Source organism: Urocampus carinirostris, chromosome 3 (assembly GCF_059441175.1).
Source record: "Urocampus carinirostris isolate Australia breed hairy pipefish chromosome 3, RoL_Ucar_1.0, whole genome shotgun sequence".
NCBI lineage: Eukaryota > Metazoa > Chordata > Actinopteri > Syngnathiformes > Syngnathidae > Urocampus > Urocampus carinirostris.
Window position 1 is genome coordinate 53551986 of NC_142351.1, and position 18728 is coordinate 53570713.

At 38.4% G+C, this 18728-nt stretch overlaps 1 protein-coding gene across 1 annotated transcript in view; it reads right to left on the reverse strand.

Moving 5' to 3' along the window:
- The window catches only part of LOC148370125 (proline-rich transmembrane protein 4), a 35560-nt gene extending 29400 nt beyond the window's left edge, over positions 1-6160 (reverse strand). Inside the window, exon 1 of the mRNA XM_088332469.1 lies at positions 5874-6160. The gene's annotated coding sequence lies outside the window, so the exon portion shown is untranslated. The remainder of the gene's footprint in view (positions 1-5873) is intronic.
- Between the last annotated feature and the right edge of the window lie 12568 nt (positions 6161-18728).

The window sequence follows — 18728 nt, forward strand, 5'->3', positions numbered from 1 at the left end:
AAAATCAAATCCCCCCATGTTTCCACAACTAACAACTCGGAATACATAGACACACACAGAACACATCAACAAAAATAAACTAGATAAATAAATAGAATTAAGGAAAGGCACATCATTCAAATGGACCATTCTATGCATCCATGCTACTTAATGTTGACACACGAACCATCACAAAACATGAAAATAAGACGATGCTGGAGTACAAACTGATTCAAACTAAACAAAATATGAAAGAATGATGATGCAGGGAGCATAGTAATGCGTGGATAGAACAATAACATAAGGTTTTAACCGCAACCACCTCTAACAGAAACACAGAATAGGTCGGAAATCTAACTACTGTAATACCTTGCTATTCCACACTTTGTACTGAATGGCATCAGTGCATTGCGGGTTGGAAAATATTATGCGATCCATTATACTCGATTGCATATTGCTGCGAGCCGTGGCCAGCACAGCACATTTTTGTAGGGCCTGGCGACTCTTTTTTTGCCGTTAGGTCCACCAAAAAGTGAACTGCTCTCATGCAGCCATGATCCATTATCCCTGATCGCATATTTCAGCAGGTTGGATGCAATTTTTTTCCCCTTAGTTTATTTCCGCCTGAATAAATTGCACTCGTGGTGCAGCAATCCATTATCCCTAATCCCATATTGTTGACAGCGGAGACCGGCTCAAGATAATTTTGGCTTTTACGTGTGCCGTTTTGGCCCTCATAAAATGTAATGATCGGTTGTGGCCATTATCGATTATCTACGTCAACTATTGCTGAGATCTGGTTCTGGCAGAGGGCATTTCTTTTCAGTTTGGGAAACTGGTGTGTTCCATTGTGGGCCGTCTAAATTGAGCTGCACTGTTTTTGCTGAGACCCATTATCCCAAGTCATCTATTGCTAATAACCGGGGCAGAAAGAGCTAGTTCATGTCATGCGTTGACTGCTCCATTTTTTATTCCTTTCCCCCTAAATTGAACAGGACCCGTACGACCGCCATCCATTATTCCCTGTCGACTACTGCTGCTGCAAGCAGGGGCCGCCAGAGTGCATGCTGTTAAAAATGGGAGGAGAACTATATCACAGATTTCGGCTTAACACAGGGGGTTATTGTCCCCATTAACTGCAATAAACAAGGGGTTTGAGTAACTCAAACTAAACAAAAACAGGATAGCAAAACAATGCAAAACATCTAAGTAGCAAAAACAAAACACAACGTGAAAGCGAGACGAAAGACGACATAGAACATATACCCAGTTGTAGATAGGACAATAATGGGAATTGCATGATGGCAAACCCCTAAAACCCTGATTTAGTAGACATGAGGCGTGATGTGATTAACATTTAGGAGAAACAGCAAACGTGAGGAAACAAGTTGCAGAGAGAAATGTCTTCATTTTAAGATTGTAAGTTCAGCTGTTGGACTCTGCCAGACATTATTGAAGCACACTGCTTGTTTAAACGCCTCCGAGGAATATTAGTGAAAGCAAATGTAATTTAATACAAACGCACTGCTGCTTTGCTTATCTTCCGTCCTCTTCACAGCCTATAAGAAAATACAGACTTGCCGATGAGACACAAGCCGTAAATCTCGGCTGAACTCCATTTGAGGAGGGACGAAGCCGTTTTGTCCTGCCAGTGGTTTAGGGTGTGTTGTTTTTTCTTCTGGATTGAGTTCATCTGGCCTGGCCGGTCGGTTCTGCTTAAGGTCCAGTAGCACGTTGGCCCATTTTGCCTTCCGAGTCTGATGTGTAAAAATATTTGATGAGGTCGCATACTAGGCTTTGCTGATATATCTTTTTATTATCTTTTTAATTTGTTTTATTAGATGGATCAGGATTATTTGATTCTCTCACACTTTTTAGGATTGTTAAACCACAATAATCATTTTATTAAAGTAAAATGTTTGAAAAAGCAAAATTTGAGTCAATTTTTTTTATGTTTATTTCATTGTATTTTATGGATTCACTTTTACAATCTCCTTATTTTAAGAAATAAAGCGGTATTGTTTAGTAAAATAACTTATGTGCCTGATTAGTGGTTGCTATCATTAGTGGCGAACCTGGACAATGTGTTCAATAACATTATAGTGACGGTTGCTGATTTGTTGGCAAAATGTTATCTACAAAATGGAACCCTGTTGGTTGCTTATTACCAACTATAATGTTTCTCTTCTTTTTCTTCTTAATTATACCTTGTATTACAATTGAAATGCAGGGATAAGAATGGAGATTTTCATTTTCAGCTGAAATAGCCAGCGTCCAGGAATAAACCAGGGCGGAGCATTTTTTTGCTTTCACTGTGTTTCCGCTTATAATGAACTGCACTTGTGCGGCTGTGATCCATTTTCCTCAAATCCGTATTGCTGGGAGCGGAGACCAGCAGGAAGCACCTTTGTGGGGATCATGCATTCTGGCCCACCTAAAATGAATTGCACAGTCGTGTACAAGATCCATTAGCCCCCGTCCACAATTGCTGAGATGAGGTTCCAGCAGAGACATTGCTTTTCGGTTCGAACAACTGAAGTATGCCGTTAAGTCCCGCCTAAAATAAACTGCACTGTTTTGCACGCGATCTATTATCCCCTGTCAACTTTGGCTGATAGCGGGGGGGCGAGAGGGAAAATTTGTGTTATATTTTTCATTCTTTATGCCTAAAATGAACAGGTGCAATCCATTATCCTCAGTCGACTATTGCTGCAAATGGGGGGCATTAAAGGACATATTTCAAATGGGAAGGGACTACTTCCAGGATTGTTGCCTATTGTGGAGGTTTCTGGTCCCTATTAACCGTGACAAAGAGGAGATCACAGTAACTGAATTCCCATTCTATTATGGGAAATATTTTAGCTACAGCTGTTATATTGCACTATTGTTTTAAAATCTGGCCACATAAGCGCACTATGCAAAGTCAGTACCATTTAATACGTGTTACCATATTAGAAGAAATAGTTTAAAAATTGTAAATATTTGATGAAAATCAAAAGTGGATGATTTGAGGACCGTAAGCTGCAATGTGTTTAAAATTGGACACAAAAATGCGACTGTCAGCATAAAACAAATGTAGAGGCAACGCTCCACCGCCTGCTGGTTCAAATGAGACAGCTATTTCCATTCTCCGTGCTATAAGGCGGATTCAATTTCCTGACCTATTATTTTGCCTCATTTGCTTGCTCTGTCAAATGACACCCGAAAACGTGTAGGGCAAAACGAAAAATTGGGACGAGATTCGACAAACAAAACCGACTCTACGATTCCAACTAATACATTCCTTGTTATCCTTAACTGCTTGAAAATACATTATTTGCCTACAATATATTTTATTTGACTCAGATCTTGGAAAACAAAGGTTCTTGGCTGCACTTGGGCAGGGCTATGTTTGACAGGGGATTGGAAGCCAAGTACATTGAAACAAGCCCCAGCATGACTAACATGCAAAGCGAAACCCCTCATAAATATATTTTAAAAAATGGAATAGCATGAGAAAAAAACTGCTGGTGGCAAGATTGTAATAATGCCCCAACAAACACAAAATATCCTTTGCACCAGTAAACGGATAAATAATTATATAAATAATAATTCTGAGTTCACAACATAAATGACCATCTGTTATTAAATATCTTGCAGTATTAGCACCCTTAGCTGGCTGGTTTATGAACACACTTTAATGTGATGTTGTACTCCTAGGACACTTTGTTGCTTGAAGCTCTTTGAAATCAACTACTCACGCAAGATTTTTTTAAATTCTTTAAAAACTTTTTTTTTATTGGGTCGAACGCTGCATTCAGATGCACATTTAAACAAATCAGAGGACATGACAGTAACATGTGATGACTGATCCTATTTATGTGTAGGCACTACTGCATTGGAAAACATTATTGTTTTCTTAAAAAACATTGTGACTGGTTTTAGAGTCTTTTGACATTTCTTCCCGCAATGTTGAATTGAAATGACTTTATTGTCATTGATATCTACATTGGGAAACATTGTATATCGTCACCTGACCCGCAATATTTTGATAATTATTGTATTATGAGCTCCATCCATCCATCCATTATCTGCACCGCTTATCCTCAGTAGGGTCGCGGGGGTGCTGGAGCCCATCCCAGCTATCTTCGGGCAGTGGGCAGGGGACACCCTGAACTGGTTGCCAGCCAGTCGCAAGGCACACTGAGACAGACAAATCACTCGCTCATTCACAAATAGGGACGGACAATTTGGACCGGCCAATAAACCTGACATGCATGTTTTTGGAATGTGGGAGAAAACCAGAGGAAACAGAGGAAACCCACGTAAGCACGGGGAGAACATGCAAACTCCACACCGGAGGTTCGATCCCATTACCTCAGAACTGTGCCACACACAAGCTAACCACTGCGCCGCTGTGCTGCCCTATTGCGAGCTAATAGTGACATTATTGTTGATAGAACGTTTCATACTTTATTATTTAATTTTTGCCTTACTGGGTTTTTTTTTAATTTTTAATTTTTATTTTGCACAGCCACCTTGAGCAATCACGCCACAGATTGTTATTTCAGTTACTTATGAGTATAAATATATGATTTAATAAAAGTCAAATTCATTATTAAAAAAGTAATACATTTAATGATTGAAACTGTTGGCTTCTATGATGATTGTTAACGTTATCATTATCACATTGTCCTTTAGACATCTTCTCATCCCTACAAAGTTTTAAATACTACATACTTTTAGCAATATGTGAAGTGATATCTGCCAATTTAGGTGTTTAAGATGTGGTAGAAACCTTAAATAAGTAATAAATAAGCTCTATGTTTTATTTAATTAGGATATATAACATTTAGAATCTTAAATTTCCAAAAAGTTTGCTTTTCAATTAAAACATAAATTATTCTTTATGTTCATGTTAATACTAACAGTTCAAAATTCACACTTTGTCTCCAAAAAATCTGAAAATAAAACTGGAACCAAATACGTGTTTAAGAACTTGCCAGTACCCTTTAATAGGGCAATGTTGGAAAACACTAAAGTAAGGGCAGACATATTGCTGTATGATAGAGAGATGGATAAGACAATATTTTGAATTTTCACCGGTTTCTGTTTGAGACCATTTTTTTCTCATATTACTGTAAAAACATTTTGAAGATATATCGTAAAATACTGAGCAGTTGTTGGACTACTTCTCCATCATTTTATGAGAGAAACAAAATAAAAATAGTAATAAAATTTCAAAATATATACCTGAAACTAACATTTTTTATGTGCATCAGAGAAGCGAAATACCTTAAAATATAATAAAATAATATTTTCTAGATCAGGGGTCTTAAATTCTCAAACTAGAGATAGAGTCTGGTTGAAGTAAAGCCAGATGAGGTTAAGCACAAAAAAAACCATAAAAACATTCCGCTATTTTTAAATATCTTTTTGAAAAGGTCCCAAACAAAATACGATCTAAAAAGAAATAAAACCATTTAGAATATGTAAGTAAATGAATCAATCTGTAATGAATTAATCTGTAATTCACTTAACAATTGGCTAGATAGATAGATAGATAGATAGATAGATAGATAGATAGATAGATAGATAGATAGATAGATAGATAGATAGATAGATAGATAGATAGATAGATAGATAGATAGATAGATAGATAGATAGATAGATAGATAGATAGATAGATAGATAGATAGATAGATAGATAGATAGATAGATAGATAGATAGATAGATAGATAGATAGATAGATAGATAGATAGATAGATAGATAGATAGATAGATAGATAGATAGATAGATAGGAAAAGAGAACTACAGTGGAGGCGTCACGCACGATCACCTTCGTCAGTGCGCAAAAGTGACGTGACGCAGTCTCCCTCACAAAATGTAAAAAACAATTAAACATGTAGTTACCTGCAAATGGCGCGGCTCCTCTTCAGCACGACGACAGTTAAGACGTGGGATATTCGTGGAAAGTAGCCATAGTGTCCGGACGATTTTCGTTTCGAGAAAGACAGCGAATGTTCGTTTTTGCGTCGCTGCAACCAACCGGCTCTACCAAGAGCTAATGAGGGGGAATGGAGAGAGAGAAAGAGAGAAACGCCCCCTACGCACTACCTCCCTCCTCCAACTTCCACTAAACCACCGCCGCATCCCTCGCCACATGTCCTACTGTCCTTTGTCCACTGTCCTCGAAAATGCCCCTAAGGGTGAGCACATTTGCTCTCCTGGAGCCTTACACATGACGCACACTGACTCACCGCGCATGTGCGCTTATCACTGGTTAAGGGCATTCAGGTTTACGAATTACAATTAAAATTTGAATTAGAAATGTTTTTGTTGCCATTTATAACAAGGTAGTGAATATTGGTTTAAAAAAGATTTTATATATATATATATATATATATATATATATATATATATATATATATATATATATATATATATATATATATATATATATATATATATATATATATATACTGTAGTTCATATATTTTTCATTGTTATTCAAATCAATATTGTTTTTTTAAATACCGTATTTTCCGCACTATAAGGCGCACCGGGTTATAGGGCGCACCCCGAAAAAAATAGTTTTTGGTCCTATATTTGACATACATAAGATGCACCGGATTATAAGGCGCTACAATGGGAACGTCGATAAAACAGTCAGATGGTTCGATCAAACTTATTACCCCCTTAACATTCCGAAAGCTTGCAAAGAAGCAAATACGTGTCGAGAACACGTGCGGATGCGGTGTCCGTACGATGTCACTCAAATGCATCGTTCCAAATATCATTCGGAAGGTTAAAGTCTTGGGATTCAAGAAATGCCAAACATTCCTTAGTTTCTATTTTCTTTTTCGCTCACAACTTTACTGTGCATATGACAATAAACACTTGGAATTGAGTTTAATTTAAAAATAGACACTCCATTCCATCCATTATCTGCACTGCTTATCACAGAAACATTGAGTTCAGTCTGAAACAAGATACAGGGAAAATATATAGCCAGAGTAGCTCACCGAAGTCGTTGTGTTCAATAATAATGTGCAACCATGGTCCTCTTTTATCCGTGAGTGTAGTAAATCCAGGAGAATAAAATATTTACAAATACAGAATAGTAAAAAATGCTTTCTCTATGCCGTCAACCCAAGGTGCTATTCACATTCATCTTTTTCGGCCAATTGCAGGCTTTGTTTTGCCGCTTTAGCCTATGCCAGCCTGTAAATGATAAAAAGGATTCGCCCCTGTACCTCCGAATAACTTTAGCCAATAGTGATTGATTCAACTGATGATTGACACATTGGTTAGCAAATGAAACGCCGGTAAATAAATCCCAGCATACACCGCGGACTACTTAGCGTTCAGGGGAAAATCTAGTCGGCGGCTGCTGCATTAGTTGCAAGACTTTGCGACTTAATATTGATCCATAAATAAGGCGCACTGTATTATAAGGCGCATGGTCAGCTTTTGAAAAAAATAAAGGCTTTTAGGTGCGCCTTATAGTGCGGAAATTACGGTAAATTACTTTTTTTACCACGAAGAGGCAATAAGCAATACACAGTGTTCCGTTAAGGGACCCATAGCCTCTACCTCGGCTCGCTACAGTTTAACTGTACGGGTCAGTTGTATCGACATTTCGTTCTGTGTGCATTGTTACAAAGAATGACAATAAAAGTAAATTCTTCTTCTTCTTCTTCTTCTACCTGAGGACAACAGTTTAAAAAGGTGGTGGCTAGAGTGACTACGCGACCCTGTGGAGGCTAAGCGTTGAGTCAATGGATGGGTAGCCAGGGTGAGAGGAGTCCTTTATGATGTTGTTGGCTCTACAAGTCGGCAATGTCCTCGAGACTGGGCAAGACCAGCAGGTGATTTTTTTTGGAGTGTTGCTGACTCTCTGTAATATTTTTGTTAACAATTAAAGAAATGTGAGGACTTACACAAACGTTAACAAAAGTCTACTCCAAACAGTGATTTAAAAACAAGCAGATTTGAAAGGCCAAAGGCAAAAACTTTACATAAAAGATAAACTTAATTCCATCCAAGTGGAAATGTAATTTTCTGAAACATCATTCTATACCTAATGACTTTGACGCTTTCTTGCAACACAGAGCAAAAAAAAAACAAAAAACAACACTCCGAACACACAAAGGAGATGACTCATCATGAAAATAGATCTCTCGGGCATTCAAAAGGAATGACTGTACCACATTGTACAATACCAACATCATTCTGCAGTACTGCAATACACTGACAAGGTTCATAAAAAAAGTTCAAGAGAAAAGAAAGAGGCTGCATCAAAATATAGTATCTGTTTGGAAGGGAAGAGTTAGCTAATTCTGTTGGTGTGCATCACAAGGCGGAATGTGAGCTGGCCTCCATCTTACTGCTTCATCATGGTGCACCTCGGCTCTGTTCCAGTTTTTCAGCCTCCACCTGCTCGACTATTCGGGTGCAATAACACCTGTCGGGACACACTGATCTTGCGGTGGCGACACATTCACACATAGTGACTTCATTATGTAATGCTTAATGTGTCCGATTTCTCGTCTTTTTTTAATCTGTATTTTACAGGTGGCTACAGTTCTCAAAGCATGCACAAATAAGCATTAGGTGGTGCTTTAGCCAATTACCTTACATGTTTAATTTGGATTGGTTTATCAAATAAAGGCATATCCCTCCATTTAAATTATTGGTAGTATTCTAGGTGGTATGGCGGTTGGGTGGTTAGCACACAAACCCACCGTGCAGAGGTCTGGGGTTCAATTCCAGCTACCGCAGCCTCTCCATGTGGAATTTTCATGTGTGTGTCCTCCCTTATTCCAATAACATGCGTGAAATGAAATGAAATGATCTGCATTTATATAGCGCTTTTCAAGTCAATGACTTCCCAAAGCGCTTTACATTGTGCTTCACATTTCCCAATAGCGGCCGTGATCTGTGCAGCCATGTATGGCGCTAACCTGCTTATTGGGGGTTATTGGGGGTTCAATGTCTTACCCAAGGACACTTCGACATGTAACACGGACAAGCCGGGATTCGAACTGGGATCCCTTAATCCTAAGACGATCGCTCTACCTCCTGAGTTACTGCCGCCCCCAAAGTGTCAGGCTAGTTGAGCAGTCCAAATAGTCCAGGTGGGCAATTGAGTTGTATGTCTCTATGCTGGCTGGCAACCAGTTCAGGGTGTCCCCTGCCCACTGCCCAAAGATAGCTGGGATGGGCTCCAGCACCCCCGCGACCCTACTGAGGATAACCGGTGCAGAAGATAGATGATTGTATAGTTTTGCATACCATTAAGTTTTACAAGTTTTCAAACAGCAGTGTTGGGACGCCAGGGCCTGCAAGGGCTTCTCTAGAGGTCTAAAAAATATCCCTGTCCCCAGGCCAGCCAGGAGACGCAGTCTCCAGAGTGTCATCTGCTGGGGCCTCCTTCCAGTAGGACATGCCAGTAACACCTCCAGAATGAGGCGTCAAGCAGCCATTCATTATCAGATGCCCAAGCCATCTCAGCTGACTCTTCTCAATGCAGAGGAGCAGCGGCTCTACACTGATTCCCTCCTGGATGACCGAGCTTCTCTCACTTCTGGTTCACGTGATGCCAATTATATTTTGTCCATCAATACATAAATTAAATAGAATAATTACAAATTGTCAAATTGATTTCCCCCTGGTTGCGCTTCTTCCAGATATGTTTTCATATTTAAGCATTTAACCAATCGCATTTTAGCCATAAGTCGACGGCTCAGAAATCTCTCCGAAGGCCGTGTACCATAACATCGGTATTCAATAAATCTTTTGGTTTAGCCAATCAGATTCTAGGTTGGAGTGTCAGCACCTGCTAGTTTGCCATGGGAAACGACAACGGTTTTGCAAACAGTGATCGGCTAGAGGTGGTAATCCACCAAAGTTATCTCAGCAACAGCCATTAGACTTAAAAAAGAACAAGCTGCACAAGGAAATGGATTGTTGTGCTGATTTAATAGCTAAAGGTCCGACAACTCCAAAGCAAGCAAGCTTTTCACAAGTGGAAAAAAGTTTTGTTTGCCACTCTCAGCCAAAAAGTAAGATCTGAAGCTTGAGCCCAAACCCGACCCGATCCAAATTTTGGGCTGGTTCAGGCCTTAAATGTAAATCATTACATTCGAATCAGGCCCAGCTTCTCTTTTACTGAGAGTTGTGTTTAACTTGGATTTGGTTACAAATGATAACGTTACGTATTGTGAGTCTGTGCCACATGCGGCTGCGAGCCGTAGTCTGGCAACCTCATTACTGAAGTTAAAAAAGTGATCTCATTATTATTTTCAAAGGTGTAGAGCAGGGGCGTAAAACAAATTTTAGCTTATGGGCCACATAGTGGAAAAAAGCAAGACCAGTAAATTAATGGCATAAAAATGTGCCTAAGCTGGAGTGTTGGGGTTCTTTTTGGAGGCTCACATTTAAATTATCTCATCTCATCTCATTAGCTGCACCGCTTATCCTCAGTAGGGTCGCGGGGGTGCTGAAGCCCATCCCAGCAATCATTAGGCATTGGGCAGGGGACACCCTGAACTGGTTGCCAGCCAATCGCAGGGCACACGGGGACAGACAACTCGTTCGCTCATTCACACCTAAGGACAATTTGGACCGGCCAATCCTCCTGAAATGCATGTCTTTGGAATGTGGGAGGAAACCGGAATGCCCGGAGGAAACCCACGCAAGCACGGGGAGAACATACAAACTCCGCACAGTAAGTCTGGTAGGTGGATTTGAACCCACACAGGAGGTTCCCAAGACCTTAGAACTGTGCCGCACACGCGCTAACCACTGCGCCGCCGTGCTGCCCCATTTAAATTATGATTCAGGGATATAAGATTTGTTTGTAAAACGACTATTGGGGGTTTTATTTCCTCAATGTATTTTATTTTATACAGCTTTTCAACTGTGCATTTGTCAAAAAAAGAAAAAGAAAAACAACAATTGAATTGTCTAGCATCTTGCTGCTATGCTGAGCTCTTGGCACGAGTTTTTGTTTTTGTAAGACAATAAAGTGCCTACTTGAGGTCAAATATTTCACCTTGGGGCTTTTCTTGATTTAAAAGTATTTCTGTTTTTTTCGTTGTTGTTGTTTTAAGAAAATGTTTAACGGAATATGCTAACTTAGAATTTATATATATTATAGAAAGAAGCAAAAGCTTCTTTAAACTTCTGCAAAGGCACCCAGGGGCAACTTTTTTAATTCTGTATTTTTCGTAATGGCTTAAACAGCTCGGCGTGACTTTTTTTTAGTATCATTTTCACTGAGAGGGGGTTCTTCAATGTTCTGTGGTTGAATAAAGGTAGTCTGCAAAAAGACAGTGTGTTCTCTGCGAGTGACGCCTGACTTTGGAGACATTCAATGGACATATTTAAAACTGCAATCAATTGTTTGGAGTGATTTTTCTCTTGTGCTTCCCTCAGCATTGGCTCACCGGACACCTTTAATCATGTGGCGGGCCACATTTGATCCGTGAGCCATGAGTTCGAAACTTGAAAATTAAAACGGCAACAATAACCCCGTTTGTCACCGGTGTCCAAGTGTCTTCTTTCTTGTTGGCAGCTTTGCCTTAAAGGTACAGTGTGCAGTATTCTACCCCTAGAGATCTTTGTATGGTTTTGTGCAACTGAAAACGGGTGCTAAATGTACAAGGAAGAATACAAATCACAAAGACTCAAAATGGCCAAACAACATTATCTTCCTCACTTTTTTTGCCAAGCCTTTCACAAAGAACAAAAAAAGGAAAGGAAAGAATGAAGGAAAAAGAGGAAAAGAGGAAAAAAGAACAAAAGAGGAAAAACATAAAGAAAACATAATAAAAGAAAGGAGGAAAAGGGGAAATAAGAAGAAAAAAGCCACATAGAAGGGGGAAAGGAAAAGAGTAATAAGGGAAAAATAAAAGAAAGAAAATAGTGAATAAAAAGGAAGAGAAAAAGCAAATACAGCACGATTGATACTTTAAATAAGCAAAAATGATCTTAAAGTAGAAGTTTTTGCCGTTTTTGCGTTTTTTAAGTGAAAAAAGAAATAATTCAAATTATGCGCAAAAGAAAGAAGTTTTGAGGGTAGCCTTGGCAGCAAAATGGATCATCTTACGTCAAATAATTTCTCGACTGCCAAATAATTCAAAAAATGCATGTTTACATGATGCTTCATTCATTTGCTTATAATTTAAATCAATATTGTTTTTTCCAACAAAGTTTTTTTTTCACCGCCAGGAGGTGCTAAGTAATACACACTGTCCCTTTAATTTGCAGCCTCCGTGCAGCGTGCAGTCAACAGCGTGTGGTCCTGAAATAACCCACACGCGAGACAGGATTGCAATAATGCTATTACGTTGTAACTGAGCCAGCAGTAAGCAGGCAAAAGGCTTTAAACACAGGAAGCGACAGCTCATCTGCTTTTGAGGCACTATGAAAATTGAGAGGCTATTTTATTCACTGGATTCGAGTGCCAAAATTATATAAATGAATACAAAGAAATGATAAATATAGGATGTAAAAAAAAGCCATCACGTTATCATTGAATTAAACGTTGAACTAGATATTGAAGTAAAGGGACACTGTGTAATATTTGACCACTAAAGGTTACTGGGTTGTTTAGTACAACCAAAAACGTGCTAAAAAGCACAAGGGAAAATACAAGCTATGGAAGCTGAAAGTGAACTTAACGCACCATTTACTTTTCCATTTTTTTGCGACCCTTTTTGTGTTTTTTGGCGACCCGTAGCAGCAAGATGGCAGCAAGTTTGAGCGTTATCAGATGGCGGAGTTAAGAGCTCCTGGCTTGTGTGATCATATGGCGCAATTAGGTCCGTTTCTCTAGGTCAAATAAATGATAAATAAATACGTTTCTCAAGTCAAGTCAAGTCACTAAACATAAAATGCATGTTTATTTTATAGTTCAAGTATTGTTTATTATTTAGATCGATCGTTTTTCAAATTTTCACCATAATAAATAACAATTGGTGTCCCTTTAATTGCATAAAATGCACCGGTGGTTTTAAAATGTGTCATTTATCATTTAAATATGGGCTTCAACAAATCATTGATTTTGAGTTTGACAAGTAATTATGATTATTTTAAAATATATAATAATGTGCTTCACGGTTCATTTTATAATACGTTTGTTCAGTCCATCAATGTTGAAGGGTGGGTTTAAAGCTTAAATAAACAACCAAAATAATACATAACTCATGACATATTTATGTATTTATTTATTTAGTGGTGCATTATCAAATATTCAAACGTTTGTGTATTTCATGACAACTTCATTCAGTTAAATCTCTAAGAATACATTCATTTATTTATGTAGGGTTTTGTTTTACTTAATAATTTATAATATGTACATCTAAAAAAATAAAATAATTCACTTTTGCGGGTAAATCGTGTCAACTTTATTTAATTAATCTTGTAACAACATATTCATTTATTTTGATATTTTGTGCTTAATTTTACATGATTATATATATTTTTACAAATTAAAAGAATATTCAATTGAATATTTTTCCTATTAATGTTTGTTTTTTATTTTTTTTGGGGGGTGCGTTGCGGGTTAAAAAATATTTTCAGACGAGCGATTAGTGATGGGAATTCCGTCTCTTTTTCAGAAAGTGGTACTTTTGACTGGGCTCACTAACAACCGCAACAACCTCACCCAAGGAGAATGCCAGGCAACGCCTGGCCATTCTACTTGTTACAGTATAAGACTTTAAAGCAATTACATTGTGCAAAAGGGAGATCGATACCCCAGGCCCATATGGTGCTAATACAGCCTTGTGGCCACTTTGATCTTTGCACAAGTCAGTAGAAAAAACATTCCCTTTAGTTATATGAATTGATCTGAGGTAACACCGACCACAAATGTGAACTTCAAAACTGTAATTGATCCGTATTGGGCCCCTTTTTCAGCCCGGGAGTTTTCTACCCAAAGCCGGCCCAATGAGCTATGGAGGAGGAATTTGAATGAATGGAACAGGAGCAAGCCCTTATGATGCATTTTTATCAGGAAGTAATATAATAATATAATAATTTCCTTTGTATTGTCATTCTTTGTAACAATGTACACAGAACGAAATGTCGATACATCTGACCCGTTGTAGCGAGTCGACGCAGCCGCAGCCAGAGGGCGCCGCCATTATACCAATTAGGTATGTCTCGGTCGAGGCGCGAACCAGCGACCTCCCAGTCTCAAAGCGGGCACACTACCATCTAGGCTACTGAGCTGGTTCTAGGCTACTGAGCTGGTAATTCAGGTAATGTTAATAATAAGTTAACAGAAAACACTTGACCATTTCAATCCAAATGCTAATTGATACAGATGAAAACCTATGTAAAGGAATTAGTCAGTTGAAATGAAAATTGCATTTGCCTTCCCAGCAGATTTCCAGGCTTTACACTAAACTCATAACTCCTATGAAGTAGCATCACTACACACATTTTAATTCGGTCACTAAAACATCCGAAAAATCCTCCTAAGCAAAGCACTTGTCTCTCCAACTTTGTTTATGACATTGTCTATAAACATGAAAATTTCCTTTTCAGTGTACATCAGCATGATGACAGTGAGCGTCTTGGCCTAGTTTTCACACATTTTAAAGAAGAGAAGCTCCGCTCACATGCTACCAGAGTACAGGAAAGGCTCAACAGGAATTTATACGCCAGACCAATGACGTGGTAGGCATCTGTGAGGAAATCATGTTGTGAGACCTGCTTTTTTCTTCTTTTTCATTTTTTCCATAACTTTTTCATCTATTTTTTTATCATTTTTCCTCTTGTTCTTATTTGTTCCTGTTCTTCCTTCCTTTTCCCCAATTCCCTTGCATTCTTTTGAGTCTTCTAGCCTTTTACATCTTTTTTCTTCCTTTATTATTGTTTCTTCTTTTTTTCTTCTCTCTTTCGGCCTTCATATTTTTTCTTTTCTTCTGTTGTTTGTTTATGCATTCTTGTCTTTTTTCCTTTTTAGCTTTATTTGTTCCCCAAAAGTAATTTTGTGCATACTGTTACATAATAGTTTTTGATATATGGATAAAAGCAAAAAACAACCAGAAGAGGCTTCTCAAAAAAAATTGCTGGGAAATAAAACGAGGCCTCACTTCACCGACAAAAGACAAAATATTCATACTCACCCACTCAACTTTCCTTGTAGGTGTCTAGACTGTGAAGATAAATCGGTGTGGGGCCCCCAAAAACTGACTTCCATATGAGCGCTGAATTGGGTTCTACCACATCTTGGGTTAGACCACATCTAAGATGAATCAACACATTTCCCTCCTTTAACCATCTTAGGCTCCAATACATATGGTGCAATTCAGAAGTAATAACATTCGTTGGTTTTGAAACTAGAGGGTGGATGTGTTTCCGGAATCTTTGGAGATCTTTGTTGAGTAGAAATCCCCTAGCATAACGTTTCACTCAAGATATTTGTAATTTTGTAGTTTAGGTTTTCAAATTGTTTGTGCAGGATTGGATTGCAATTAATTACTTTTAATAAAATGAGATTATGTAGTAGAAAAATGTTTATACTTCAGTGGGCACTCAGAATTAGGAGAGAAGACATTTATAGAATTTGAACTTGCAAAGAGGACAGGGAGGGAAGCCTTCTGAAAAGAAGGTCCTTTTTTATTGGTGGGAGAGGCATTAAAGGGAAACTGGGGACAAGAGTATCACCAAAACAACGGTAAAAAGGTTGATGAATTTGTATTTCTTTTACTTAGTGGTAACCCTGCCTAAAAGTCGCCACCATGTTTGTCTGGGGTCTCGCTGCTACAGGTACCCAAAGTGCCAAAAACTTCTTAATTGTTTGGAATATTGAAAAATAAATGCGCTAAGCTCCCGATTCGTCCGCAACTTGGAGATACTGCCCAAAAAAAATATTTGGCCAAACTGGTAAAAGTGTTGTTTGTTTGTCGTTTTGAAGAAAAGATCATGCCACGTTGTTTTATTCAACTCACGTTTTGACCATTGTTTTACGACTGCTACATATTATTGCTTCGTGCTTCCCAATGAATGGAACTCACAGCCACTCTTGACTTATTTATACTCCGCTGGTAAAAATAGTTTGTTTGAATTTTGGAAGAAAAGATGATACGACTTTATTCTGAGACGATTTTGTTTTCTTCGTAGTCGTTTTTGGCAAAGCTCAACTATTTGAGCTAATTGTAAGCTTTACGCTGCCCATGAATGAATTCATTAGGGCACCCTTGGTGTTTGATCTTGATATTGCTTTTGTGTTACATGAACACATTCCCATTGACAACATAATCTAGTTATTTTTACCTTCGTATGACAATCAATTGTGTGTGTGAGATTGTGATGAATGTGGTGATATGAACTGAGTTGTTAATTTTTGATGAGTTGTGTGTCAAGAACCGAAACTGGATCAGGACCCAAATGCGTGATGTTTCTCACACAAGCTTTATTTTACGGGAAATGGGGAGTCATGCACGTTAGGCAGCGGTCTGGCGTGGAAAGACAGGAAGCCAGAGACAGACGAGATCGATTCTAATTGCCCGAGTAGATATCGGACAGATGGGGTCGATACCGGACACGACAGGACAGACGGTATTGATAATGAAACAGGATATCAATATTAAACAGGACAAACTAGATGGAACGAAAACTGGAGAGAGTAATTAATAGGACAAAAATAGACGGGAACGAAACTGGAAACCGATATTAAACAGGACAAAATAAACGGGAACAATACCGGACAGGAAACACCAACAGGAAAACAGGACCGAGTCAGAACCTACGTCTTGCGGGGCAGAGGTTCGTTGACGAGCTTATATAGGAAGAGTAAGAGCGCTGATCTCAAATAGGAGGGAAGCCAATCTGTCAACGAGCCGCAGCTGGTGCACGCAGGCGGGGCCAATTAGGCGCCATGGCAACATTAACATTGTGAGAACTTGAATGTCAAGCATTTCCAGTGGGACAAGAAGGCTAATTTTACTTCATACTGTATTTTACCCCAATAAGGTTTTATGGAATAACTAAATAAGTGTCTTGTCTTCCCTTTCAGAGATGTCTGTCGAGGGGAGGTGTGAATCCTCAAATCAAAGTTCTCGAGCAGAGGTTAGTTTGTGATTGAACATATGTAACATGACACAGATTCTTGTATTTCTATGTAAATGACAGACACTAAAACTATTTTCTTCCGTAGCTTACATGAGATAAGCATTGAAGAGGAGACATAATGACCTCAGGAATAGTTTTTAAGTAGAGGTCTGTTTTGGGGTTCAAATACCATTCCAGTAAATATCGTTAAAATATTGCTTCTGCGGTATAGATTGGGCAGAGATCGTTTTACAATATATTCAACTGGACACATTGACAAGGGCCGCTCAGATGAAGACTATGTGCCATTGATTTCATTGCGGTATATAAATACTCAAATACTACTATGGCATGTTTATATAACGGTGTAACATTTAGTTAATCTGTTTGCTAAACAGAATGAAAGGTGCATTAAAAAAATCAAAAGGTCATTGATGAGCTTCCAAGTAACATGCCAGGAGGTACACTCCGTATGCATTGAAACAAGGTATATCAAACAAGCACATCATATCATTGCAAGAAAAAAAACATCAATGAGACTGCAGCTTATTTCTATAACTTTTGGTGAACAATTTGTTTATTAATTTTTCGATATCGATCAAATTTACCACACCATCTTGAGCCCTGAATCTATCATCGTATTGACAATTACCCCTTATGCTTTATAAGTAGATAAGGACACAGGACGACAAAGCTCATTGCAGTCAATGCTACTAGGTAGCTAGCTAGCCTGTTGTAGGAGCATGACACTACTTTGGATTCTCTATTTCATATAAAAGGTAGGCTCCAAATCAAAAATTGGAGCAGAATGAAGACCTGACCCACAAGAACTTAGTATTTGAAGCTCAATTTATACTTACTGTATACTCTAAAATAATAGTGTGTGCCTGGGTAGCCTATGGAAAAAATATACAAGAAAATTTTGGAAAATAGGGAACCCAGTCAACATACAATGTTTACATTAACGAATAATACTTGTCGTTCACAGGGTCAGCTAAACGGGGGTCTGAAATCATGGAGCCATCACCGTCCATCCCAAGCCTTTCCCTGGTGGAAAGTCGCATAACCACTTCATTCCAAACAGTGGTGCATTCATAAAAGTAAAAGCTTTTTGCTAAAAACTAGGCGAAACAGTGGAGTGATTACATTTGTCTCGTTACGGTACGTCCTAAAAACATTCATTGTTTTGCCTCAAAGATATTGGAGTGTGGGTGAAATATGGAGTTGTGGGTCTCATCCACAGTGTCCATTAGCACAATGTATTACACAACTGCCACTGTGAATATGCACATATTATATATCCTTAATATAGTGTGTCTATAAATTAAAGTACACCAGTTCCCAGTCGATTGGTTACTGAAACTACAGTGAAGCTTATGTGCATGAAATGGATAATAATTGTTAGAAAAAAATAATAATAATGACATATCTCAGACCCTATATTGGCAGATACTTCAGATCATTTCATTCAATCATTATGTTTTTCTTTTGGCCTAGCTCCTCTGCAAAATTTTAGAGGCCAATGCGGCCCACAAAAGTTTACCCAGCCATAAAGTAAACTATACAATCAATTTCCACAATTTGTTACAGTTCAGCCAACATTTTAAAGGTTTTTAAAGACTTTAATGGGATCATAAAGGTTTAGAACTGTGACCTATGTTTCCTGTTGACAATATCTGCATATCATTTGTCATT